General features: G+C 41.3%; 1 protein-coding gene across 2 annotated transcripts in view; it reads right to left on the reverse strand.

The window, feature by feature from the left end:
- The window catches only part of Trax (Translin associated factor X), a 142918-nt gene extending 126570 nt beyond the window's left edge, over nucleotides 1-16348 (reverse strand). Inside the window, exon 1 of one of the 2 annotated variants that reach the window (XM_070091453.1) lies at nucleotides 16188-16348. The gene's annotated coding sequence lies outside the window, so the exon portion shown is untranslated. The remainder of the gene's footprint in view (nucleotides 1-16187) is intronic. The other variant, XM_070091455.1, reaches the window with a different exon arrangement.
- Between the last annotated feature and the right edge of the window lie 11316 nt (nucleotides 16349-27664).

The following is a 27664-nucleotide window of genomic DNA, read 5'->3' on the forward strand; positions in this document are numbered from 1 at the left end:
AGAGTCACCAAGTCATGTAGTTCTTCATCATAGTCTAAGTTAGAGGTGTCAATTACGCACACCTTACATTCTTCAGTTGTCGTATCAAGTTCGTGTGGAAAAACTAAGTCAAAGTTATTAAGGCAGTTAACCGAATTTCTTCGGTAATATTTCTTAAGGATGTTGATATGATAAAGCTTAGGTTTCCCCTTGACTTCTATGAGGTAGTCAACTTTCCCACAAATTTTTAATACTTTATATGGACCTTTCCATGCTACTAATAATTTATTTGACTTGATAGGCAAAAGTACAAGAACTTCATCCCCTACTTTAAAACTTCTCCTCTGACTTTTGGAATCAAAATAGGTTTTGTATTGGTCCATTGACAAGCTTAAGTTTTTCGAAACTATGTCAGAGGTCTCCTCAAGTTTGGATCTAAGGTCAAGGAGAAACTGATAAGAAGACTGAACCTCAGCATTTACCTTCTCATTAGTCCATAAGTCATGAAGGATGGACAGTGGACCTCTGGCCTGTCTACCATAGAGAAGTTCAAAAGGTGAAAACCCCAAAGAGTCACTGGGAACTTCCCTCATGGCAAACAAAGCACAGGGTAGGTAACGATGCCACTCCTTAGGTTTAAGGGAGCAAAGTTTCCTTAAAATGGACTTGAGAATCGAATGCTGGCGCTCAATCCTCCCATTACAGCTGGGATGATAGGGTGTTGTGAAGAGAGGCTTCACTCCTAGAAGTTGGTAGAGATGTTGCATTAAGTCAGATGTGAATTGTGTCCCACGGTCAGACAAAATTTCTCTAGGGATGCCCACTCTGGAGAAGATGGACAAAAGGGCTTCAGCCACCTCTGTAGTAGTTATGGTCTTTAAGGGAACGGCTTCAGGGAAACTCGAAGCATAATCAACTAATGTTAATATATATCTATGTCCCCCAGATGAAAGTGGAGATAAAGGACCAACGATGTCAATAGCTACTCTTTCAAACGGTACCGTAAAGATAGGCATTTTGACCATAGGTACTCGCCTGGTACCTCGGGAGGATGACAGTTGGCAAACTTTACACGATCTACAATAGGTAGTGACATCTGAGGACATTTTTGGCCAAAAATAGGTTTCCCTAATTTTATTTAAGGTTTTACGATGCGAGAAATGTCCGGCCACTGGCAGGTCATGAGCCATTTTAAGAACAGTCTCTCTGCATTGACTTGGAACAACTAAGATGGAATAGTCTGTCTCATCTGAATTTAATTTGAATACTGACTTGTACAAGATACCTTTTATATATTCAAATTTATATGAAAAGTTTTTCCTTTGGATAACTTGATTTTGTTTAGCGGCATTATGGCAATTCTGAAGAGAAGGGCAATTACGTTGTAAATTGACAAAAGAGTCCTTTGATATATCTAAAGGCTTGAAGTCAGGGAAAATCAAAGGATGGACAGAAGGAGAAGCCTGGGCTTTAGTCTGAGCCCTAGTCAAGACATTTATGGTATCGGAGGTGATATCTTCACTTTCATCTAACAAGTGAACCGGTGATCCTACTACCTCGCTTTCGAGAGTAGCATCACTGGTTTTTAATCCCACATGAATCTCACGAGACATTGTCTCATCTGAGCTTTCGAGGGGCTTCTCTGACTTTACAGGAAGAGGATCTGAAACACTTATGTCCATCTTTGGCGATGAAAGGTCAACCTCAGAAGGAAGAATGGCACCTTTTACATTACCTATTAGTACGGAGCAAGAAGTGATGGGAGCTAGTACGGCTTCAGACCAACCTGTGAACCATTTAGACCTAATGTAACAACGGATGGTAGGAAAAGTGTCTGTACGGCCCAAGTAGTCTGAAAGTATAGCAGAGGAATGAGTTTCTTTAAGATTAGGGAACAGCTTATCAGAAATTACTATACATGTGCATCCAGTGTCTCGTAAAATGGTAGATACATTAAGTCCATTAACTGTTCCTGAACAGAAGGGTGCTTGGTCATTACAGTCTTTAAAACATCTTCCAACTTTTTGGACCTTCTTAGAAGGACAATCTGGACGTTTATGTCCCTTAACACCACACAAATGACAAACAGGAATAAAAGAAGTCATTTTACTTTCCACTAGAGGCTTTGATTTCTTAAGGTCTGATGAACCCTTGCCCTTAGGGTTCGATCCCTTTAGGTCTTTATAGGAATTGTGAGCCTCAGCATACAGGTCAGCAGCCTCAGCAACTTCCTCAGCTTTAATCAGGTTACGTTCTCTAATGAATGTTCGTATCTGGTGAGGAAGAGCTGTCAGGAACTGGTCAGCAACCATGAAGTCTCGAAGAGATTCATAACTGTGATCAATTCCTGAACTCTCTATCCAAAAGTCGAACAAACGAAAGAGTGTTACCTGTAACTGTTGAAAGTTCTGGCCAGGCTGTAAGGTGGCATACCTGAAATCTTTCCTGTAAGAATTAGTGGTTTTTTGATATGCTTTAAGGATTGCCTTCTTCAGTAGGTTATAATTACATATGATATCGTGCGACAAAGTTGCATAGATATTCAAAGCTGTACCAGAAAATAACATTCCTAACCTGGTAGCCCAGGTGTCAGCAGGCCATTCACAGAGGGTAGCGGTATTTTCAAACCTGATAATGTATGAAGTTATGTCTTCCCCCTCTGTGAAGGGAGGTAAATTAGGTGTTGGAATATGTGCACTAGCTGCACGTTGTTCCATTACTCCTTCATCTAATTGCTGTTGTGAGAAAGTTAACTTCTTATTCTCTAATTCAAGGCGAGTTTGTTCGAGCTCGCGATCCTTTTCTCTCTCCCTTAACTCATATTCTCTGTCCTTTGCTCTTTCCTCAAGTTCCCTTAATTTAACCTGTTCCTCACGTATCTTAGCTTGTTCCTCACGTACTCTAGCTCTCTCCTCACGATCAAGTCTATCACGCTCCTTTTTGTCTTCTCTCTCTCTTTCTAACTGTCTTTCTTGGATTTCTCTCTCAATTCTCTCTCTCTCCTTTTTCTCTTCTCTTTCGATTCTCTCTCTCTCTCCTTTTCTTCTTCTCTTTCCCTTTCTGTCTTTCTTCTCTCTCAATTCTCTCTCTTTCAAGTCTTTCCTGGATCTTAGCACTAATGAAAGATTCTAAATTTTTCCCTGTTATTCCTAACTTACTTCCAGCATTCATCCAAAACTGGTATTCATCCATACTTGCAAGAATAACTTAAACTATCAGGGGAAATGAAACGGGTATTAAAGAAAACGGAGGGTTCAATTCCTGCTCCGCTCAAACTGTAAATAAACCAGAGGGCTCGATCCCTGCTTCAATTAAACAATATGTATTAATGAAAACGAAGGGTTCTATGCCGGCTCCGAGCAAACAGTAAGTAGAATGGGGTCACTTGACCATCCAATCTTCTCACCAACAAATCAAGAGTGCCCTATGACAGTTCCCTTGATATAATAAAGAGCTCAATGAAACAAATTGTCACTGGAAAATCTCGGGTCCCTAGAGTCTAATCCTCCAAAGTGTTTCAAGCTCACAAGAAAGGTGGCAGAATTAACTATTATATCCTGCCTGACTTGACTTACAATAAATTGAGACTATAACAATCACCAAATCTTTTAAATACCTGTACCGTAGTCCTACCATAGAGAATGATTACTCATGGCTGGTGGTAACCGTCTGTGGTATGCGGCGTTGAAGTTCCAATGGTAGATTCGAGATGGAGTTGAATCTTGATTCAGTAGAGTTGATCCTGGCAAGGTCGCCACTTGTGAAGGCTTACTCAGCTCTGTAATAACTTCAGACAGTATTACCAAAGCTGGCTCCTCCTCAGGAAAATTAATGAATAGAAAACGAAATAATAATTAACAAAGATAAACACTTTATTATTTATTAAAGCAAACATAAAACAATAAAACATGACAGGTATATCCTATTTGAAAGAAAAATGAAAAATGAAATGAATAAAATAACATTTGAACTCAACGCTAATATATATATTGGGGTGTCTGGTGTTGGTGACACTTCGTGTTGTTGAAATCTTAGCCGTTGCTGATGTGGGGGGGGGGTCGCAGGTGTTGGTGACCACCACCGGCTAGTTCTTCACAGAGTATCGCCGTGAGTATTCTATCCCGATGACAGGAAAGCAGGTTCTTTACCGCTGCAATGATGTGGGGTTACGTCCTGCAATTTCATACAGGTGCACAGGTAATTAAATCCAATATGGGACGTCTCCAGGACGTTAGTCCGTCTCCGTCAGTTTTTCTCGTTGATTGACAGGTGACCCTCTCTGTCATCCAAGCTGAAAAGATAGACAGGTTACCCACTGCTTAAATAATCACTCTCCATGATAAGTACAATACCTAAAAGACGTGGTGATTATTACAACAGTCAACTTAGAGCAAGGCTGAAAAGACTAAGTTTATTATTGGTCCAAAGTGAAGCTTTCAACCAATAAATCCACTAGAATACAAGGCAGGCATGTACTTACAGTAGTGTTGGGAGCTGTGAGTCGAGTGATTTACTGTTTGACCAGAGCCCCACACGTCACCTTTCGGGGGGGGGGGGGAAAGAGGGAGGGGAAGGGATAGTGGGAGCTAGACTGACCCTACGTTAACAAGCAGCCGGCAATCAAACTATCACTTTAGGGGTGGGGGAGAAAAGGCGGGAATAGCGGGAGCTGGACTTACCCTACCTTAACAAGTAGCCGGCAAGCAAACTATCACTTTCGTGGAGGGGGAAAAAAAAAGGCGGGAATAGCGGGAGCTTGACTTACCCTACCTTAACAAGTAGCCGGCAATGAAACTATTGTTACTATATATTTCCTCGCTACTCCTATCTATTGAACTTTTCCCTCACAGAGCCCATGAAGTTGGCGCTGGATGCTCACCTGACGGCAACATTGAGTCCTGCCACTTGCAGAAGTGTTGCCAATATACCTTTTTTCTCATTTTTATTTTAATTCATTTAATTTTTATGTTCTGATAATTACAATTTATAATAGTTCTTGTGATTTCATAGCCAATCTTTGTTCTGACACTAATATTATGTACTGAAATAGTACTCAAATAGTCACAACCACACCGACAGGTGAACATTTTCACCTACCTTGGTCATTCACTATATACAAATTATTTATAGGTTTCAGCAATGTTTTAGACATGCTGGAGTATATATGAAACTCCTTGAAGCATGGTGGTAAGACGAGTGTCAATAAACTGCTGACATTGCTACAGTGGAGTGACACTTGATGATCATGCATTACTGCAGGGGACCCTAGCTTTATTTGTTTTCACTGTTACACACAAACATGTCTATTTGTTTGTCTATCTGTCTGTCTGTCTGTCTGTATCTGTCTATCTGTCTAGCTCTGCTTTTCTGTCTTTCTGTCTGCCTGTGCATGTATGTCTTTCTCCCTCTGCTTGTCTCTGTGTCTCAGGGAGCGGCTCGTAAACTTGTTGGTTTACGAGCCGCTCCCTGAATCCTGAGCAAGTGAAAATGCATATTACTTGCGTCATGTTTATTATGCCTTATATCCACAAGCACTTTGCCTGGAATTTTTGGGTTATCCTAGGTAATTTACACAATGTATAATAACTGTACTTATGTGCCGCAGGGGCGTTGACCCCCGGAACTCTCTCCAGGTAAACTCAGGTAAATGTGTGCCTGTGAGAGACAGAGAAAGACAGAGACAGAGAGATAGACAGAGACAGATACAGACACACAGCCAAAGTCAGTCAGCCAGTTAGCCAGCCTGCCAAATATATGACATTCTGGCAGGATGACACTACCAGTGGTATCAGAAATGAAAGTGTTGCACAAATGTTGCATATGGGTTAATATCGAGATTTTTTATATTTCCTCGAACACTTGTGGCCACATCCATCTCAAAGCCACTAAACTCTGGGTCTACATCACTTTCCTCTTAAAAGGGGAGTGTTAATATGACATGACATCAATGAATCCCTTGTGTTTGTCATGCTATTTGCTCTAGCTGGCACTCAATCGAACTGGTGCTCCCACAAGGTACTAAGTGGTCCCAGATTTTTTTAATACTGTGCACAGTGAGTATTAAGATCCATTCTATACTGACCAGGCATCTCAGGCCAATCATGCCAATTTTGAAGGAATGAAAAATAAAACGTTGATCTACGTTCGGAACACTACACATGTGAATGTAGATGTACATGTGGACAGTAAGGGTCAATGCTATTTAATTTACAGCTAGGTCTGAACTTGACCATTAATATGTTTGTTTGGTCAATATTTACAGTAATTTTTCCCAGGACTGAACTCCGTCAATATTTTATATTACGTATTATAAAATAATCAAGATGCCAGCCATACTACTGGAAAAAGTTATTTGTTAGTTCAAATTGTTCTTGGGTGATAATAGGCAAAATAAAATTATTATGTAAATTCTATAATATTAACTGGATTATGTAATAAAGGCAATTACAGTGGAACCTTGGTTTTTATTTGCCCTGGTTTTCGTTGAATTCAGTTTTCGACGACTTTTTTTCATCAAAATTTTGTCCCAGTTTTCGTTCACCACCTTGGTTTTCATGCAGGTACACATTAAAATCCCTAAGTGTGTCCCTCTAGTCTTAATGCATAGTAATTATACTAATATGTAATAATAATTACTCTTGAGCACATTAAATGTCTTATTTTATGTTAATATAGACATTTTCATTAATCCATCTATGATATTTTCTTCAAAATTATATAAGAAAAATGTTACATAGCATATAAACATGCAATGTTTATATGCTATGGAGGGGTGGTAGTCGGGAGGAGAGAAAACATTACGTTTCCTCTGATCCAGCACCAGAATCTGTGTTGGCTCAGTCACCCCCTTAATTCATAATGCTTTTGTTTACAATTCTCGGCATGAATTATTCATTACTTCTCCTTTTGTTTATGATGGCATCTGAAGGTAGTTGTTAGAAATGATTAAACTCAGTGAACATGGTATGTCAATGGTAATAATATGACTCTGGGCCGTATTAAATATCATGTAGCTATGTAGGTAGGTGTAGGTATGTAGCCCAGGTGGACTACATGCCTATATCTACCGGCTTCCTACTGTTCCACACATATCAGTATTGTTCACATATAGGAAATCAGCAAGCATAGGGCTTGTATACCAGTTGTCTGTGTACAATGTATGGCCCTTACCAAGGTATGGTTCCATCATCTTGCAAACATCACCACCAGAAATGCCCAACATCCGCCTGTCATTGAGTGTGTTTCTCCCAGTGTAGACAACGACATCCAACACCATGCCACTCTCACAGTCACACATAACAAACAGTTTCATACCAAAGCGATTACGTTTGCTCAGTATATATTGCTTGAATGACAGGTGTCCCTTGAACAGAATCAAGGACTCATTGACAAAAATGTTCTTGAATAGATAAAAATAGGCACTGAATTTGTGCTTCAGATATGTAAACACTTCCCGAATTTTGAACAGAAGGTCATTTCTGTTGGGCCTATTCCTGTCTAAGAAGTGCAACATTTGTAGCAACAGAGTGAATCTGAGCAGGGAAGGAGGTCACGGAAGACATGAGTACTTGTAAAGTGGTCTGTATACCAGTAATGTGCTATACTGTATTGTGCTTATACATATGAGGCATAAGCATGACAGTGCCAAGGAATAAATACATTTTGGCCACAGCTGTATCTTTCCATCTGTGCAGACATGACGATTTTGCAACCTCTGTGTGGTCCCTTATATAGGTGTATTAACTGTTTGTCTGGCTGACAATCAAGTTCATTAGTGCCCATCAAAATATAGTTGGAAAAAGTCTAACGCTGTAGACTCATTCGTGATGGGACATTCTAGGAGGATGCCACTTCTGCTGGCATCAAAATCAAAAGGATGTGGGACGAATGTTGTACTTTGTGTCCGGTTCCACCCATGGTCACATGGTGCAGGGAGAACCTGAGGCATGGGGTGTGGGGGAGCAGGAGGGGGGACGGGAGTGGAGGCAGCACATGGCTGAGGGAGTGCCGGATGGTTGTTGGCTGCCTACCCAATGAGCCAAGCAGGCCAGGCACCATGCCACCCACCACCACCACCTCCTCATCTTCCATCCCTGTGTATTCTCCTTCATGATCACTGTCATTATCAGTTCATTTATTTATTTATTTATTTATTTATTTATGTCTTTGCAAATAGTACATTGAGATTATGTATTTACAATAATGGGTTGCAATGCAAAGAGATCCTCTATTATGCCTAGGCATTATGGGTCGACTTAACATTACTGGCTTACTGACTACTTAACACTATAGAATTATATCATTGTTGTACAGTAGATCTATTAATTATAAGTGAATCAAATTTATATAAAACAAAAGATATATTGATATATTTAAAAAATGCTTTTTGTGAAACAATGATTCAATTATATTCCTGTCGACAATGGATAATAGGTTCGAAAGTAATTACTGAAATTATGATATGGGAATATGTATTGAGTATGGGAATACTGAGTATTGAGCATTTAGTCTGGGGTGATTAAATTACTTTTGAGAAGAGTTTTAACCCTTTGACTGTTTCCGACGTATAAATACGTCTTACGAGCCAATGTTTCTGACGTATTTATACGCACAAATTCTAGCGGCTTCAAATCGAGCGCCAAAGGCCTGGTAGGCCTACACGGGAGAGAATGGGTCTCAGTGGTCGGTGTGCACCCTGTGAAAAAAATCTGGGACCTAGCGGTGCATTGTGGGAACGCCATGTTGTCAGTCCATTTTCACCATGCCTCTTGGTAAGAAGTTCCTCACTCCTCGGTGGATTGGAGGTCTTTTGTTCCCAAGTGATAGCTCTAACAGCGATGAAAGTGTCAGTGACAGTGAATTCAAGGGTTTTCAAGTGAGTGTTACCGAAAAAAGTGCCCAGGATAACGTAAATAGTGACGAAAACCCAGATGACCCACAACCTTCGACCTCTGGTGCTGTGCCGGCTTGTTCACGTTCACGTTCGCCTGTACCAGGACGAAAGAGGAAACTATTTGGTCGTGTACAACACCCTGATGATAGCAGTGATAGTGATAGTGATAGTGATAGTGATTTCAAGGTCATTGAAAGCAGTTCTAGTGACAGTGAGAGTGAATATTCCCCAGTGAAGCGCCAGTATGTACGACGTAGCATGCGGTCTGGTAGTGTTTCATATGTTGTTCCAAGGGGAAGGAGAAACTCTGGGAGCACATCCCGTGGCCCAACACCACGACCTGATAGTGAAGATGACGATATTGTAACGATGGGTATGAATGGTGACAGTGAGGGAGGAGGCAGTGGTGGTGATAGTGAGGGTGGCACGGCCCATGTGGCACCATCACCGGGCCACGCTACTAGCCACGCGGCTGACTCAGCAGAACAACCAGCCTCACCCTACCCCACACTGCCACAACCTGCACCACCACAACCTGCACAGCCACAACCACGGTACAATATCCAGACCCCACCAGCAGACCGCATCTGGGATTGGCAGGACGGTGACGAGTTTGTTCCCAGTCCCCATGACTTTGATGAAACACAAAGTGGAATAAAGCCATCTTGTCCACTTGGGAACAATGCCAGTGAACTGGACTGCTTTGAGTTATTTTTCGATGAACCCCTGATGGACATCATTGTCAGGGAAACAAATACATACTGTGATTACACCATGGCAAATACAATTCTCTCACCAAAATCACGGCTACACAAGTGGAAGGAGACAACTGTGGCAGAGATGTACCTGTTTTTTGCCACAATAATGCTTATGCCACATGTGTATAAGCACACTGTCACCACATACTGGACAACAGATCGCCTGATTTCAACTCCAGGTTTTAGTGACATTATAGGTGTCAATCGTTTCCTGATACTGTTGCGTATGTTACACTTTTCAGACAAAACCAGGCCTGACAGAAGCGACAGGTTATATAAGATAAGAAATGTGTTTATGTACCTGAAACAAAAGTGCTGCATGTATTTTTATCCCTTCAGGAAGCTTGTTATTGATTAGTCCTTGATTTTATTCAAAGGAAGACTCTCATTCAAGCAATATATACCAAGCAAGAGGAAACGCTTTGGTATAAAGCTATTTGTACTGTGTGATTGCAGAAGTGGTCTTGTTTTAGATATTATTGTGTACACTGGCAGTAATACTTTGAGAGATACCATGAAGTTATTGGGTATCTCTGGTGATGTGGTTCGAACAATGATGGAACCATATCTTGGTAAGGGGCATATGTTATTTACTGATAACTGGTACACAAGCCCCTTACTCAGTGATTTCTTGCGAGTGAACTTGACAGACGTGTGTGGCACAGTGCGTGGTAATCGCAAACATATGCCAAGGTTCGACGCTGGCACTCGCAGAGGTGAGGTGCAAGCCTTTGCTGCCAATGACATCATGGCATTTCGGTGGCATGACAAACGTGATGTCACATTGTTGACATCAGTTCACACAAACGAAATGGTACCCAGTGGCAGGGACAACAGAGAGACCAATGAACCCATTCTAAAGCCTGCAGCTGTCATGGACTACAACCTCAATATGCGCTTAGTGGACAAATGTGACATGCAGATTGGGTTTGCAGACTGTGTACGCAAGAGTTATAAGTGGTATATCAAACTTTTTTTCCATCTTGTTGATATCTCTATGCTAAATGCTTATAACATATACAAGTTGAAGACCAACAAAACACCAAAATATGGTGAATTTTGCCTGTCAGTAATCAGACAAATAATTGCAAAGTACAAAGGAGCAACTCCTGCAATAGACCAGCGCCCACAGACGTCATCTCGTATGAGGCCTGGTGATCACTACCCCATACAACTGCCTCCTACTACTGCCAAGAAAAATGCTCAGAAGAGGTGTTATGTATGTATGCATACCACAAAACGCCCACAAACACGCAGAGACACTCGTTTTATGTGTGAGGAGTGTGAAGTGCCACTCTGCATATACCCATGTTTCAAAGAGTTCCACAAGCTGCAGCAGTTCTAGGAACGTGTTCAGTGACTGTACATATGTATATATATTATGGAACAATAGTAATAAACATTGTTTTGTATTGTTTGTTTGTGTAAACAAAGTGTATACACAAACTAATAGTGATAAAGTTTGTTCTGTTATTGTGTTGTAAATAATGAGTGTATATTTGAACAATGCACCTTACATTGGTCTCACAGGCCACATAAGTTACCTGGAAAAGAAAAATATTGAAAAATGCAAGAAACCTTTGAATTAGAGTAAATAAAAGAATACCGGGTGGGCGGCAGTCGCCGCTGTTGCCGTACGCACGTCAATTTCTGCAAACTTTGCGGCTCTATATCTCGGTAAGTACTGATGGCAAAAATTTTTTTTTAGGCTTAAAACACTAGTAAAAATATTCCTAACATTTTCTTAAGAAAAAAAAATTTTTTTTTTTTTTCGAATATTTGGCGACATAGAATGACAGTTTCAGAGAGGGCCCTGAAACAGTCAAAGGGTTAAATTGATTTTCAGACCGGGTTACTTTAGCATCTTCTGGTAATGAATTCCATATTTTGGGGCCCTTTATGTGCAGAGTTTTTACACAGTGTGATACGGACATGGGGTAAATCAAAGAGAGATCTGTGTCTTGTGCTATGGTCATATGTCCTGTTAAGGTTGGCGAGGAGAAGTTTGAGTGGAGGGTTTATATTTGCATGTATTGTTCTGTGTACACCTACCATCCGACTTACGACTTGCTCGGCTTACGACCACTTGACTTACGACCGTGTTTTTTATACCAAATTTCTGGGAAATAAACAACTATTTGTGTTGTACACAGTGTTTATCCTAAACCTTACAGTATAAAATACAGTACTAACAACATAAAAAGTAAAGTAAAACATGAAATACCAAAATAAAACAATAAAATAAAGTCATAACAAAAATGTTTTGTTGATATTCAGTAGTAAAGTTCAACTTACGACCATTTCGACTTACGACAGGCTTCTCGGAACCGAACTCGGTCATAAGTCGGATGGTAGGTGTATGTAGTAAGCACATGAATAAGTATGGCTGTTCTTAATGGTGAGCAGATTTAGACTTTTGAAAATTGGTGGAGTATGCTAGCGGGAGTGGGAATTTGATATTCTGACTGCTGCCTTTTGCTGGGTTATTAGAGGTCTTAGGTGATTTAATGTCGTTGATCCCCATGCACAAATTCCATACGTGAGATAAGGGTATATGAGTGAATGATACAGTGCCAGGAGAGCTGAGTGTGGAACGTAGTACCGTATCTTTGATAGTATGCCTACAGTCTTAGAGATTTTCTTGGTGATTTGTTGTACATATGTCTGGAACTTAAGGCTGCTGTCAAGGTGGATACCTAGGAATCTTCCCTCTGCAAGTCTTGTGACTGGTGATCCGTTTAGCGTTATGTTAAGTGGAACAATTGCAGCTTTGTTTCCAAACTGAATGAAATAGGTTTTATCAGTATTCAGGGTAAGTTTATTAGTCATCATCCAGGCAGATATTTTCTGCAATTCGGTATTGACAGTGTTGGCGAGTATGACTGGGTTTGGGTGGGAGAAGACATATGTAGTGTCATCTGCAAATAACATGGGTTTGAGTAGCTGTGATGCATTCGGTAGATCATTGATGTAGATGAGAAAGAGGAGTGGTCCAAGGACACTTCCCTGTTGGACTCCTACTGTGATTGGTTGGGTAGAAGAGTTTGCACCATTTGTGTACATATATTGACTTCTGCTACTAAGGTATGACTTTAGGTAGTTGAGGGAGTGGCCTCTGATACCACAGTGCGTTAATTTAGAGTACAGCAGTTCATGGGGTTTTCGATCGTGGCTTCCCATGACCCTTGGGCACTGCATATGGCACACTGCCTGAACGTAGGCGATGACTCCTAAAGATACGCTTCACTGGGAAATAATGTATATTACTATCACGCAACGATTCATCTATGGGCATAAAATCAATCTCATCATCACTTATATCACTTTCACTCTCACCTTCACTAAAAATGACAGAATATGACAATTTCCTCTTGCATAGTAGCCTCTGAGTTATAACTCTGGCCACCCCAGAGGTGCTTTGTTGAGAGTCTTGCATGGCCCCACTGGCCACCCTAGAGGTGATGGGCTGAGGGTCATCTGGGTTATCATCAACATTTTCACTAATTCCTTGATCATTCGTGGTCACAATGGTCTTAAATCCACTAAACTCATGTTCTATATCACTTTCCTCAAATAAGAGAGTGTTAATATGCCGAGGCATGAGTGAATCACAAGAATTTGCCATGATGTTGACCCAGGATGGAGCTGAAACTAACTGGTGCTACCATGTGGTGCCGCTCAGTCCTTGATTTTTTTCATACAACACACACTGAGTGCGCAGACCTATTCTCTCATGCCTAGGCACTCAGGCCTATCGCACCAAATTAGAAACCAGGAAAAATAAAACATAGATCTACGTTCAGAGCACTAGCAGTAAGAACGTAGATCTACGTTTAGACAGTTAGGGAGTTAAAAATTAAAACCAAGGTTCCACTGTATATTTTGGGCAAATAGGAAATAAATATTTTTTTGGTACCTATACTAAATAATATAACCCAACCAAACCAAATTAAACCTAACCCAGATACACAAGAACAAATACTGCAACAGACCTACTGGCCCATGCTAGGAAGGTCAAACACCCACCCGCCCACTCACATGCCTAACCTATATTTAAAGCCACCCAAAGGTCTTGCTCCATCATGCTACCTGGAAGTCTGATTCACTCAATCTAACCTCTATTACCAACCTAGTACTATTTCCCACTATCCTTTCTAAACCTAAATTTCTCCAACTTGAATGCACTGCTTCATGTCCTGTTTGGGTAAGATATTTTCAATATGCTGTTTGTATCCCCTTTATTTATTCCAGGAATTAAATTATACATTAGATTAAGTTGAGTTACATTATGTTAGGCTTCATAAAAAAAAACTTTCCCAACTGTACAAAATGTAACTACCTTTAATGCACTCCTAACCCTACCAAAAATATTTAATTTTTTATTTAATTTTTTATTCTGTGAGATATTTGCTATAATAATCTCATGTAAGCTAGGTTGTGTCCAGGAAGGGCCATCTGGGTCAATCACATGTCAGTATTTAGTTGCATGACATGCCCAGCTAATTACAGCTCATAAATATTTCCATGTACAATTCCAAACAATTCCAAACAATTCCGACACATGCTTGTGTCGCTTTTTATGACATAATGTTACATTATTTTGCATGGCACAATAAAGAATAATTATTTATTAGCATACCTTACTTTTAGTGGTTGGGTTAGCTTACATGGGTTACATTTAATTGTGCTGCATTTGACTGAGTTACATTTGGTAGGGTTACATTAGGTTAGGTTAGGTTTTTGCACTTACGCAAAAGAATACTATCTTTATTGCAAAATTAAATTATGACCATATTTCCAATCACAAATTATTGATAAACTTGTACCCATATTTTTTCTCCTTGATAAGCCATCTTACCATTGGGGCAATTTACTGCAATATTTAAAAATTATTGAACAAAGCACACAATAATCTGAAGGCCCAGGGAATGCATACCATTTCAGGCAAAACTTAAACTACAAATGTTGTACTTAAATTACATAGTTTTATTTTTTAAGGGTTTAATACACTTTATTGAAAAGAACTTAAAAACAGACAGAATAAAAGTTAATTCATAAAGGAGCAAAATTAAAAAATAATTGTCAAGTTCTGATAGGGTGAGTGGTATCTATTTATTAAATTACAATACATAGTGTAAATTACCTTGGATAACCCAAATAAGTCACTTTGTGACTTATTTGGGTCATCCTAGGTAATTTACACTATGTATGATAATTGTACTTATGTGTACCTGTACTTAAATAAACTTACTGTACTTACTTATACTATAATGAAAAATAAGTTCACTGAAAATGATTTCTGTAGATATGGATATAAAATGTACAGACAAAGATAATACTATATAAAATTATCATTATAACAGCTATATCAGGTAGCAGGGATGGTAGTACATTGTACAATATATTGGAGTAGAAAAAAAGTTGAAACACGAAGTATAGTGATGGAATTGGATAAAAATGAACAGGTTACAATACAATACAATTTTTACCTCTTTGCAAAGGTTACAATGTGTGATTTACATTTACATTTCGGGCAGACTAATGCTAATGCCTACAGACTACTTAAAACTAGACATAGGTCATAGAGTGGTAAATTTTAATAATATATTATTTTACTTTGTTACTAAAGTTAGGTAGTCAAAAATTTTATAATTAATAAGATTTACAGTAGTGAGGTAGCATAAAACAAATAATGTATGACAATTAGTACAATTTACAGTGTTACAACAGTACAATGTTACAGCAGTACAATTTTAAGCATGTATTAATGTTTTCATTTGATAAAGCTGTTCTAAATATTTTGGGATTTTTTTGAGTCGTTTCAAACTGCCTTAATGATGTAGCATAGTGTTGGTATGGTTAATTTTGGGAGATGAGATGATTTTTAAGTATAGCCTTAAATTGATTTGCTGGCATGGGACCTTTTGCTGGTTCAGGCAATGAATTCTAGATCTTAGATTATTATTTTTTTATTATAATAATCAAGGAGGAAGCGCTAAACCCGGAGGATTATACAGCGCCTAGGGGGGGATGTGGAAGGCATTCAGGCTTAATTCGGGGAACTGGAGCACAGATCCAATTCCCTAAATCAAGAGCCCCTCACCAACATCAAGGAACCTTCTTTGAGGGGTCTAGATCTTAGAGCCCTTTATGTGCAGTGTATTTTTGCTTAGGGTGAGACGGACACCAGGGATGTGGAAGAGAGTTTTGTGCCTTGTGTTGTGTCTTCTGTTGTAGCTATCAAGGACATGTGTGATATATAGTAATGCTTAATCCTCACTACTGCTGAAAATCCCATGAACAATGTGACTATAGAAATATTCAAAAATAAAAGAGGCACACTTAAGTATTACATTAATAAAATAGACAATACCTCTTAACAAAGACACCAGACTACTTAACTATTCACTGTTTATGCTGTCATACTTTGTCTAAACTATTGCTCTTACGGCAGTGTTTTTAACACTAAATATATTATTATTGTCTCCCTATTAATCTACTCCTTTTTTTTGGGTTGCCATAAATTCTCTTATAAAGAAATAACATTGAAGGCTGACCTTGTTGATGTTGGGGTTGTTACGGGCCACCAAAGTTTGCGTCTTATTGAGCTCTGACTCCAGGGACTCTGAGACAATATGTTGCCCAAATATAGGCGGGAATTATAAAGGAAATAAAATTTCCCCAGAAAAGAAAAATAAAAAAAAAGGTCCGAATTAGGACAGGTTGACCGCCATCCTTGCCTGATCTCTGGCAAGGTCACATACCTACGTACTAACTTGAAGAACTGTTCAGATCAGCCTAATTACTAAAGAACTGACAAAACGGTACATGTCGATACTCACAAAACTAATACGAAAATGTGAAAATAGTTTTATTGAAAAAATGTGATATGGAAAGGACCTGGCAAACCCTCACCAAAATTTTGGGCTCTAGAAAACTGTCTAGAAACAGAGAGATAAACTTAGCTAAATCAAATGAAACTCACATACAGCTTATAGACACGGCCAACATACTTAATGTCTTCTTCTCTACTGTAGGATCAAAGCTAGCAAGCAAAATTCCAAGTTCAAATACTCAACTGAAAGACTACCTCACTGGCAACTACCCAGATACTATAAATCTAGCTCAACTAATTCTACTGAAGTCTCACTCATCATTTAATTATTAAAAAACAAAGCAAGAGATCTAATTAACTTGTCACTATTCATATATGAAAATGAAGCTCATGTGTTGTCATCCATTATTGCAACACTGTTAAACAATTCTGTTGAGTACTCAACCCTCCCCTCCATACTCAAGACAGCAAGTGTCACACCCGAGCCTCACACGTGACTCAACTCATCTGAACAACTATACACTTCCATCAAACTTGCCCTTACTTTCTAAAATATTCGAAAAAAATAATATACAAATGACTTTGCTCCTACGTTATATCCAACAACATACTTAACCCCTGCCAGTTTGGGTTTAGACCCCCCCCAAAAAAAGTGCGAATAATGCTATTGAAAATGAAAATGTTTATCTCATTGCAAAGCTTGCGTTGTGTGGTTTACATATTATAAAATACTAATTACAACTTAGAAGGAAGGCCTCTAGCATGCCTAGGCATTTCGGGCTTTTTATTTCAGCATAATACAATGTTTGTACGGAGATGGGTGACACTTAGGTGTGCGTGTAAGAAAGTACATTGTTAGGCAAAGCATTTAGGTATAGGTGCACATTAAGTACAGTTATTAAACAGTGGTGGGCAAATTACAAATGCAAATACAATACAAATTTTATATTTTTTACAAAGGTTGCAATGTGTGATTTACATTTTATAAAGTTTTGTTAAGTACAAAGAAAGCCACCAACATGCCGGGACAGCAGTAAATTTCGTGATTATTTCATAATACCTTTGTCTCCGGCTTAATTACAAGTTTCTCAGAAGCTGGAAATATAAACACATATGCAGTATAATGTGATCCTTTATTGACAACGTTTCACCCACACAGTGGGCTTTTTCAAGTCACACACAGATCTACCTGGGGTGGAAGGTACGGGAGTATTTATAGTCATGTTCAGAATGTTGAGGTCAGGTGGAGAATGCTGCATCTGATGATCTACCGGGTGGAGTTATAGAGTCTTGGGTAGCTTGGCAGGGGTATTGGACAAGTTGTGAGTAGACCTTCTGTAGTGTTCTATGTTGTGTACGAAAGGTATATAATACCGACAAGATGAGAGTAAGACACATGTGCAACATCTGGGTATCTTTATTGTAGACGTTTCGCCATCCAGTGGCTTTATCAATACAAATTCCAGGACATAACTTGAAGACAGTAGAACTATGTACAGAAGATGAGGTAATCAGTCCCTCAACCTAGGAGTAGGTGCGAACAGCACCATAGTCGTGGAGATTCTGAAGCAGAAGAAAGAATCCTGGCGCTTATATAGTAACGTCAGGTGAAGCAGACGAGGGCAAATTCACTGGTGGGCGGGATTCCCCAGTGGAAGTAGGTCCTTCCCAAAGAGATGGGTTAGTTGTAGTAGTAGTCGTAGTTGTGAAGGTTATGTACATGTCCTCAGAATTAAGATTCCATGATGTTGCAGTGTCTGACAAGTTGTGTACGAAAGGTATATAATACCGACAAGATGAGAGTAAGACACATGTGCAACATCTGGGTATCTTTATTGTAGACGTTTCGCCATCCAGTGGCTTTATCAATACAAATTCCAGGACATAACTTGAAGACAGTAGAACTATGTACAGAAGATGAGGTAATCAGTCCCTCAACCTAGGAGTAGGTGCGAACAGCACCATAGTCGTGGAGATTCTGAAGCAGAAGAAAGAATCCTGGCGCTTATATAGTAACGTCAGGTGAAGCAGACGAGGGCAAATTCACTGGTGGGCGGGATTCCCCAGTGGAAGTAGGTCCTTCCCAAAGAGATGGGTTAGTTGTAGTAGTAGTCGTAGTTGTGAAGGTTATGTACATGTCCTCAGAATTAAGATTCCATGATGTTGCAGTGTCTGACAAGTTGTGTACGAAAGGTATATAATACCGACAAGATGAGAGTAAGACACATGTGCAACATCTGGGTATCTTTATTGTAGACGTTTCGCCATCCAGTGGCTTTATCAATACAAATTCCAGGACATAACTTGAAGACAGTAGAACTATGTACAGAAGATGAGGTAATCAGTTCGCACCTACTCCTAGGTTGAGGGACTGATTACCTCATCTTCTGTACATAGTTCTACTGTCTTCAAGTTATGTCCTGGAATTTGTATTGATAAAGCCACTGGATGGCGAAACGTCTACAATAAAGATACCCAGATGTTGCACATGTGTCTTACTCTCATCTTGTCGGTATTATATACCTTTCGTACACAACTTGTCAGACACTGCAACATCATGGAATCTTAATTCTGAGGACATGTACATAACCTTCACAACTACGACTACTACTACAACTAACCCATCTCTTTGGGAAGGACCTACTTCCACTGGGGAATCCCGCCCACCAGTGAATTTGCCCTCGTCTGCTTCACCTGACGTTACTATATAAGCGCCAGGATTCTTTCTTCTGCTTCAGAATCTCCACGACTATGGTGCTGTTCGCACCTACTCCTAGGTTGAGGGACTGATTACCTCATCTTCTGTACATAGTTCTACTGTCTTCAAGTTATGTCCTGGAATTTGTATTGATAAAGCCACTGGATGGCGAAACGTCTACAATAAAGATACCCAGATGTTGCACATGTGTCTTACTCTCACAGTGTTCTATGTTCTTATGTGGGATAGCGATGAAGAAGTTTCTTGGCGAGTGGTTCAGCTATGTTATAGAAGCCGTTGTTCTGGTTGAAATTGTTGGTTATAGAGATAAGCGATGATTCCAGGATTCTTCGGTATTGAGTGTTGTCTTCTGTGGCGATAAGTCTTGAGTTTCTGTAGTTAATTAAATGGTTTTGTGAATTGCGATGTTGTACACAGGCATTCCTTGTATCGTCACTCAGTGCGGTCCTGGCGAACCTATACATGGAACATCTAGAAGCCGAACGTTTCTCCACCAGTATTCCTTCGTCTGTCACCTGGCTCCGTTATGTTGACGACATTCTCCTCATAACTCCTAAACGCTTCAAAGTTCAAGCTCTCCAAGACAAGCTCAACCAGGTCGAGCCTTCAATCCAGTTCACACTTGAAGAAGTCGACAACACTCTTCCTTTCCTTGATGTTCTGCTCTGCAAAGCTGACCACGAACTTCGTTTTAAAGTCTATCGAAAACCCACCAACCAAAACGATCTTCTCCACTTCTACTCTCACCACGACACCAAAACCAAACGTGGTGTAATTATAGGCTTCTTCCTCCGTGCACTCAGAATCTGCAGCAATGAGTTCCTTGAGGAAGAATGCACTATAATTGAACAAGTATTTTCTAAACTCCACTATCCTCGTCACTTCATCAGAGACTGCAGACGGCGGGCATTAAACATCTTCAACACACCCAGAGAAGACACTGCCGAGAAGAGATACATAGTCCTCCCCACCAACTCCATTGCCAAACATGTTTCCAACATCTTTTCCAATACATCATTCCAAGTATCTACTTCCACAACCACGACCATCAAGGACATCACCAGTAGTAGACAGGACAAGCCTCCATCCTCTGCAGGGGTATACATAATCCCTTGTAATGACTGCAACAAATTATATGTGGGCGAAACATCAAGAGACCTCCAAACACGTATTTCAGAACACCAATATGCAAGCAGGACTGACGATACAAGGAATGCCTGTGTACAACATCGCAATTCACAAAACCATTTAATTAACTACAGAAACTCAAGACTTATCGCCCGAAACTCTCTCCAGGTAAACTCCAGGTAAACAGAAGACAACACTCAATACAAAAGAATCCTGGAATCATCGCTTATCTCTATAACCAAATTGTTACTATACTTCTAGTTATACATTGTGTAAATTGTTTTAGACTATTTGATCAACTGGATTGTAGTGTTTAACTTCTGATACACCAATTTAATGACTGCAGACACGCACTGACACATAATAAACACATTAAAACGCTGGTAACTCCAGAAGCTGGGCCTAGTGTGTGACCTTGAGAAGTTCAGTGTGTTTATTACGACCAGCGGTGTACCACTCTCACCTATATTTACATCAACAAAAGTGTATTCTAAGTGATAAAGTGTACACTTGGTGTTTGTAGATGAATGGTTCAGAGAACCGACATGTTGATAAATTAGACACATGTGCAACTCTTGGGTTTACCTGGAGAGTTTACCTGGAGAGAGTTTCGGGGGTCAACGCCCCCGCGGCCCGGTCTGTGACCAGGCCTCCTGGTGGATCAGCGCCTGATCAACCAGGCTGTTGCTGCTGGCTGCACGCAAACCAACGTACGAGCCACAGCCCGGCTGATCAGGAACTGACTTTAGGTGCTTGTCCAGTGCCAGCTTGAAGACTGCCAGGGGTCTGTTGGTAATCCCCCTTATGTGTGCTGGGAGGCAGTTGAACAGTCTCGGGCCCCTGACACTTATTGTATGGTCTCTTAATGTGCTAGTGACACCCCTGCTTTTCATTGGGGGGATGGTGCATCGTCTGCCAAGTCTTTTGCTTTCGTAGTGAGTGATTTTCGTGTGCAAGTTCGGTACTAGTCCCTCTAGGATTTTCCAGGTGTATATAATCATGTATCTCTCCCTCCTGCGTTCCAGGGAATACAGGTTTAGAAACCTCAAGCGCTCCCAGTAATTGAGGTGTTTTATCTCCGTTATGCGCGCCGTGAAAGTTCTCTGTACATTTTCTAGGTCGGCAATTTCACCTGCCTTGAAAGGTGCTGTTAGAGTGCAGCAATATTCCAGCCTAGATAGAACAAGTGACCTGAAGAGTGTCATCATGGGCTTGGCCTCCCTAGTTTTGAAGGTTCTCATTATCCATCCTGTCATTTTTCTAGCAGATGCGATTGATACAGTGTTATGGTCCTTGAAGTTGAGATCCTCCGACATAATCACTCCCAGGTCTTTGACGTTGGTGTTTCGCTCTATTTTGTGGCCAGAATTTGTTTTGTACCCTGATGAAGATTTAATTTCCTCATGTTTACCATATCTGAGTAATTGAAATTTCTCATCGTTGAACTTCATATTGTTTTCTGCAGCCCACTGAAAGATTTGGTTGAGGAAACGTTTCGCCACACAGTGGCTTCATCAGTCCATACAAAGGAGAATCTTGAAGAACAGGAGGAGAATGAGGTAATCAGTCCATCAATCTTGAGTAGAATACGGCATACGTGCGGAGAAGGAGCTTATAAACCGTTGGTAGAAGAGGTGCAGCAGTCATAGGCGGTGTCACATTTGTGCAAGAAAGGTATAAAATACCGACAATATGAAAGTTAAGACACATGTGCAACATCTGGATATCTTTATTGTAGTAGACGTTTCGCCATCCAGTGGCTTTATCAATACAGATTCTAGGACATAATAGGAAGACAGTAGAACTATATACAAAAGATGAGGTAATCAGTCCCTCGGCCTTGGAGTTAGTGTTCACAGCATCGTGGTGGAGGAGAGTCTGGAGCAAAGGCAAGAAGACTGGCGCTTTTTATAGGCGTCAGTGAATGGGACGGGCAGCAGACGAGGGCAGTCACTGGTAGGCGGGATTCCCCAGTGGAAGTAGGTCCTTCCCAAAGAGATGGGTTAGTTGCAGCAGCCGTGAAGAAGGTCTTGTAGATGTCCTCTGAACCAAGATTCCATGATGTTGCAGTGTCTGACAAGTTGTGCAAGAAAGGTATAAAATACCGACAATATGAAAGTTAAGACACATGTGCAACATCTGGATATCTTTATTGTAGTAGACGTTTCGCCATCCAGTGGCTTTATCAATACAGATTCTAGGACATAATAGGAAGACAGTAGAACTATATACAAAAGATGAGGTAATCAGTCCCTCGGCCTTGGACTTAGTGTTCACAGCATCGTGGTGGAGGAGAGTCTGGAGCAAAGGCAAGAAGACTGGCGCTTTTTATAGGCGTCAGTGAATGGGACGGGCAGCAGACGAGGGCAGTCACTGGTAGGCGGGATTCCCCAGTGGAAGTAGGTCCTTCCCAAAGAGATGGGTTAGTTGCAGCAGCCGTGAAGAAGGTCTTGTAGATGTCCTCTGAACCAAGATTCCATGATGTTGCAGTGTCTGACAAGTTGTGTCTGCCCGTCCCATTCACTGACGCCTATAAAAAGCGCCAGTCTTCTTGCCTTTGCTCCAGACTCTCCTCCACCACGATGCTGTGAACACTAACTCCAAGGCCGAGGGACTGATTACCTCATCTTTTGTATATAGTTCTACTGTCTTCCTATTATGTCCTAGAATCTGTATTGATAAAGCCACTGGATGGCGAAACGTCTACTACAATAAAGATATCCAGATGTTGCACATGTGTCTTAACTTTCATATTGTCGGTATTTTATACCTTTCTTGCACAACTTGTCAGACACTGCAACATCATGGAATCTTGGTTCAGAGGACATCTACAAGACCTTCTTCACGGCTGCTGCAACTAACCCATCTCTTTGGGAAGGACCTACTTCCACTGGGGAATCCCGCCTACCAGTGACTGCCCTCGTCTGCTGCCCGTCCCATTCACTGACGCCTATAAAAAGCGCCAGTCTTCTTGCCTTTGCTCCAGACTCTCCTCCACCACGATGCTGTGAACACTAACTCCAAGGCCGAGGGACTGATTACCTCATCTTTTGTATATAGTTCTACTGTCTTCCTATTATGTCCTAGAATCTGTATTGATAAAGCCACTGGATGGCGAAACGTCTACTACAATAAAGATATCCAGATGTTGCACATGTGTCTTAACAGGTGTCACATTTGTTCAATGTGGAAGTAGGTCGTGCCCAAGAATTAGGCAAGCGAAGAATTCCCAAGTATTAAGATCCCAAGAAGTTGCAGTGTCTGACAGGTTTGTAGATGAATTCCCAAGTATTAAGATCCCAAGAAGTTGCAGTGTCTGACAGGTTTGTAGATGAATGGTTCAGAGAACCGACATGTTGATAAATTAGACACATGTGCAACTCTTGGGTATCTTTATTGAGGAAACGTTTCGCCATACAGTGGCTTCATCAGTCCATACAAAGAAGAATCTTGAAGAACAGGAGGAGAATGAGGTAATCAGTCCCTCAACCTTGAGTCGATGTGGTCAGTCCATCAATCTTGAGTAGAATACGGCATACGTGCGGAGAAGGAGCTTATAAACCGTTGGTAGGAGAGGTGCAGCAGTCATAGGCGGTGTCACATTTGTTCAATGTGGAAGTAGGTCGTGCCCAAGAATTAGGCAAGCGAAGAATTCCCAAGTATTAAGATCCCAAGAAGTTGCAGTGTCTGACAGGTTTGTAGATGAATGGTTCAGAGAACCGACATGTTGATAAATTAGACACATGTGCAACTGTGTGATGAATGGTTTTGAAAACCGACAAGTTGAAGAATTGAGACACTTATGCAACATATGGGAATCTTTATTGAAGAAACGTTTCGCCACACAGTGGCTTCATCAGTCCAATACAAAGCAGAAGTGGGTAAGGAGAGTAGAAGTTTGAGGTAATCAGTCCCTCAACCTGGAATCGATGTGTTCAGTCCATCACTCTTGTAGGAAGTGCAGCATAGGGCCAGAGAGGTGGCTTATATACTGCGGTGAGATGAGTTGAAGCAGAAAGAGGCGGGATCACAGTGGGACCTGCCACTAGTGTAAGTAGGTCGTCGTCCAAAGGTTGGGCAAGCGTTGAAGTCTTTGTACCAAGATCCCATGATGTTGCAGTGTCTGACAGATGTGATGAATGGTTTTGAAAACCGACAAGTTGAAGAATTGAGACACTTATGCAACATATGGGAATCTTTATTGAAGAAACGTTTCGCCACACAGTGGCTTCATCAGTCCAATACAAAGCAGAAGTGGGTAAGGAGAGTAGAAGTTTGAGGTAATCAGTCCCTCAACCTGGAATCGATGTGTTCAGTCCATCACTCTTGTAGGAAGTGCAGCATAGGGCCAGAGAGGTGGCTTATATACTGCGGTGAGATGAGTTGAAGCAGGAAGAGGCGGGATCACAGTGGGACCTGCCAATAGTGTAAGTAGGTCGTCGTCCAAAGGTTGGGCAAGCATTGAAGTCTTTGTACCAAGATCCCATGATGTTGCAGTGTCTGACAGATGTGATGAATGGTTTTGAAAACCGACAAGTTGAAGAATTGAGACACTTATGCAACATATGGGAATCTTTATTGAAGAAACGTACAAAGACTTCAACGCTTGCCCAACCTTTGGACGACGACCTACTTACACTAGTGGCAGGTCCCACTGTGATCCCGCCTCTTCCTGCTTCAACTCATCTCACCGCAGTATATAAGCCACCTCTCTGGCCCTATGCTGCACTTCCTACAAGAGTGATGGACTGAACACATCGATTCCAGGTTGAGGGACTGATTACCTCAAACTTCTACTCTCCTTACCCACTTCTGCTTTGTATTGGACTGATGAAGCCACTGTGTGGCGAAACGTTTCTTCAATAAAGATTCCCATATGTTGCATAAGTGTCTCAATTCTTCAACTTGTCGGTTTTCAAAACCATTCATCACATCTGTCAGACACTGCAACATCATGGGATCTTGGTACAAAGACTTCATCGCTTGCCCAACCTTTGGACGACGACCTACTTACACTAGTGGCAGGTCCCACTGTGATCCCGCCTCTTCCTGGAGTTTACCTGGAGTTTACCTGGAGTTTACCTGGAGAGAGTTTCGGGGGTCAACGCCCCCGCGGCCCGGTCTGTGACCAGGCCTCCTGGTGGATCAGCGCCTGATCAACCAGGCTGTTGCTGCTGGCTGCACGCAAACCAACGTACGAGCCACAGCCCGGCTGATCAGGAACTGACTTTAGGTGCTTGTCCAGTGCCAGCTTGAAGACTGCCAGGGGTCTGTTGGTAATCCCCCTTATGTGTGCTGGGAGGCAGTTGAACAGTCTCGGGCCCCTGACACTTATTGTATGGTCTCTTAACGTGCTAGTGACACCCCTGCTTTTCATTGGGGGGATGGTGCATCGTCTGCCAAGTCTTTTGCTTTCGTAGTGAGTGATTTTCGTGTGCAAGTTCGGTACTAGTCCCTGTAGGATTTTCCAGGTGTATATAATCATGTATCTCTCCCTCCTGCGTTCCAGGGAATACAGGTTTAGAAACCTCAAGCGCTCCCAGTAATTGAGGTGTTTTATCTCCGTTATGCGCGCCGTGAAAGTTCTCTGTACATTTTCTAGGTCGGCAATTTCACCTGCCTTGAAAGGTGCTGTTAGAGTGCAGCAATATTCCAGCCTAGATAGAACAAGTGACCTGAAGAGTGTCATCATGGGCTTGGCCTCCCTAGTTTTGAAGGTTCTCATTATCCATCCTGTCATTTTTCTAGCAGATGCGATTGATACAATGTTATGGTCCTTGAAGGTGAGATCCTCCGACATAATCACTCCCAGGTCTTTGACGTTGGTGTTTCGCTCTATTTTGTGGCCAGAATTTGTTTTGTACTCTGATGAAGATTTAATTTCCTCATGTTTACCATATCTGAGTAATTGAAATTTCTCATCGTTGAACTTCATATTGTTTTCTGCAGCCCACTGAAAGATTTGGTTGATGTCCGCCTGGAGCCTTGCAGTGTCTGCAATGGAAGACACTGTCATGCAGATTCGGGTGTCATCTGCAAAGGAAGACACGGTGCTGTGGCTGACATCCTTGTCTATGTCGGATATGAGGATGAGGAACAAGATGGGAGCTAGTACTGTGCCTTGTGGAACAGAGCTTTTCACCGTAGCTGCCTCGGACTTTACTCTGTTGACGACTACTCTCTGTGTTCTGTTAGTGAGGAAATTATAGATCCATCGACCGACTTTTCCTGTTATTCCTTTAGCGCGCATTTTGTGCGCTATTATGCCATGGTCACACTTGTCGAAGGCTTTTGCAAAGTCTGTATATATTACATCTGCATTCTTTTTGTCTTCTAGTGCATTTAGGACCTTGTCGTAGTGATCCAGTAGTTGAGACAGACAGGAGCGACCTGTTCTAAACCCATGTTGCCCTGGGTTGTGTAACTGATGGGTTTCTAGATGGGTGGTGATCTTGCTTCTTAGGACCCTTTCAAAGATTTTTATGATATGGGATGTTAGTGCTATTGGTCTGTAGTTCTTTGGTGTTGCTTTACTGCCCCCTTTGTGGAGTGGGGCTATGTCTGTTGTTTTTAGTAACTGAGGGACGACCCCCGTGTCCATGCTCCCTCTCCATAGGGGGGCTTTCTTGCAGTTCTTGATGAACACAGAGTTCCATGAGTCTGGCCCTGGGGCAGAGTGCATGGGCATGTCATTTATCGCCTGTTCGAAGTCATTTGGCGTCAGGATAACATCGGATAGGCTTGTGTTAATCAAATTTTGTGGCTCTCATAAAAAATTCATTTTGATCTTCGACTCTCAGTCTGGTTAGCGGCTTGCTAAAAACTGAGTCATATTGGGACTTGAGTAGCTCACTCATTTCCTTGCTGTCATCTGTGTAGGACCCATCTTGTTTAAGTAGGGGCCCAATACTGGACGTTGTTCTCGATTTTGATTTGGCATAGGAGAAGAAATACTTTGGGTTTCTTTCGATTTCATTTATGGCTTTTAGTTCTTCCCGCGATTCCTGACTCCTGCTTCAACTCATCTCACCGCAGTATATAAGCCACCTCTCTGGCCCTATGCTGCACTTCCTACAAGAGTGATGGACTGAACACATCGATTCCAGGTTGAGGGACTGATTACCTCAAACTTCTACTCTCCTTACCCACTTCTGCTTTGTATTGGACTGATGAAGCCACTGTGTGGCGAAACGTTTCTTCAATAAAGATTCCCATAAGTTGCATAAGTGTCTCAATTCTTCAACATGTGCAACTCTTGGGTATCTTTATTGAGGAAACGTTTCGCCACACAGTGGCTTCATCAGTCCATACAAAGGAGAATCTTGAAGAACAGGAGGAGAATGAGGTAATCA

Source organism: Cherax quadricarinatus, chromosome 35, assembly GCF_038502225.1.
Source record: "Cherax quadricarinatus isolate ZL_2023a chromosome 35, ASM3850222v1, whole genome shotgun sequence".
In the NCBI taxonomy this organism is placed as follows: Eukaryota; Metazoa; Arthropoda; class Malacostraca; order Decapoda; family Parastacidae; genus Cherax; species Cherax quadricarinatus.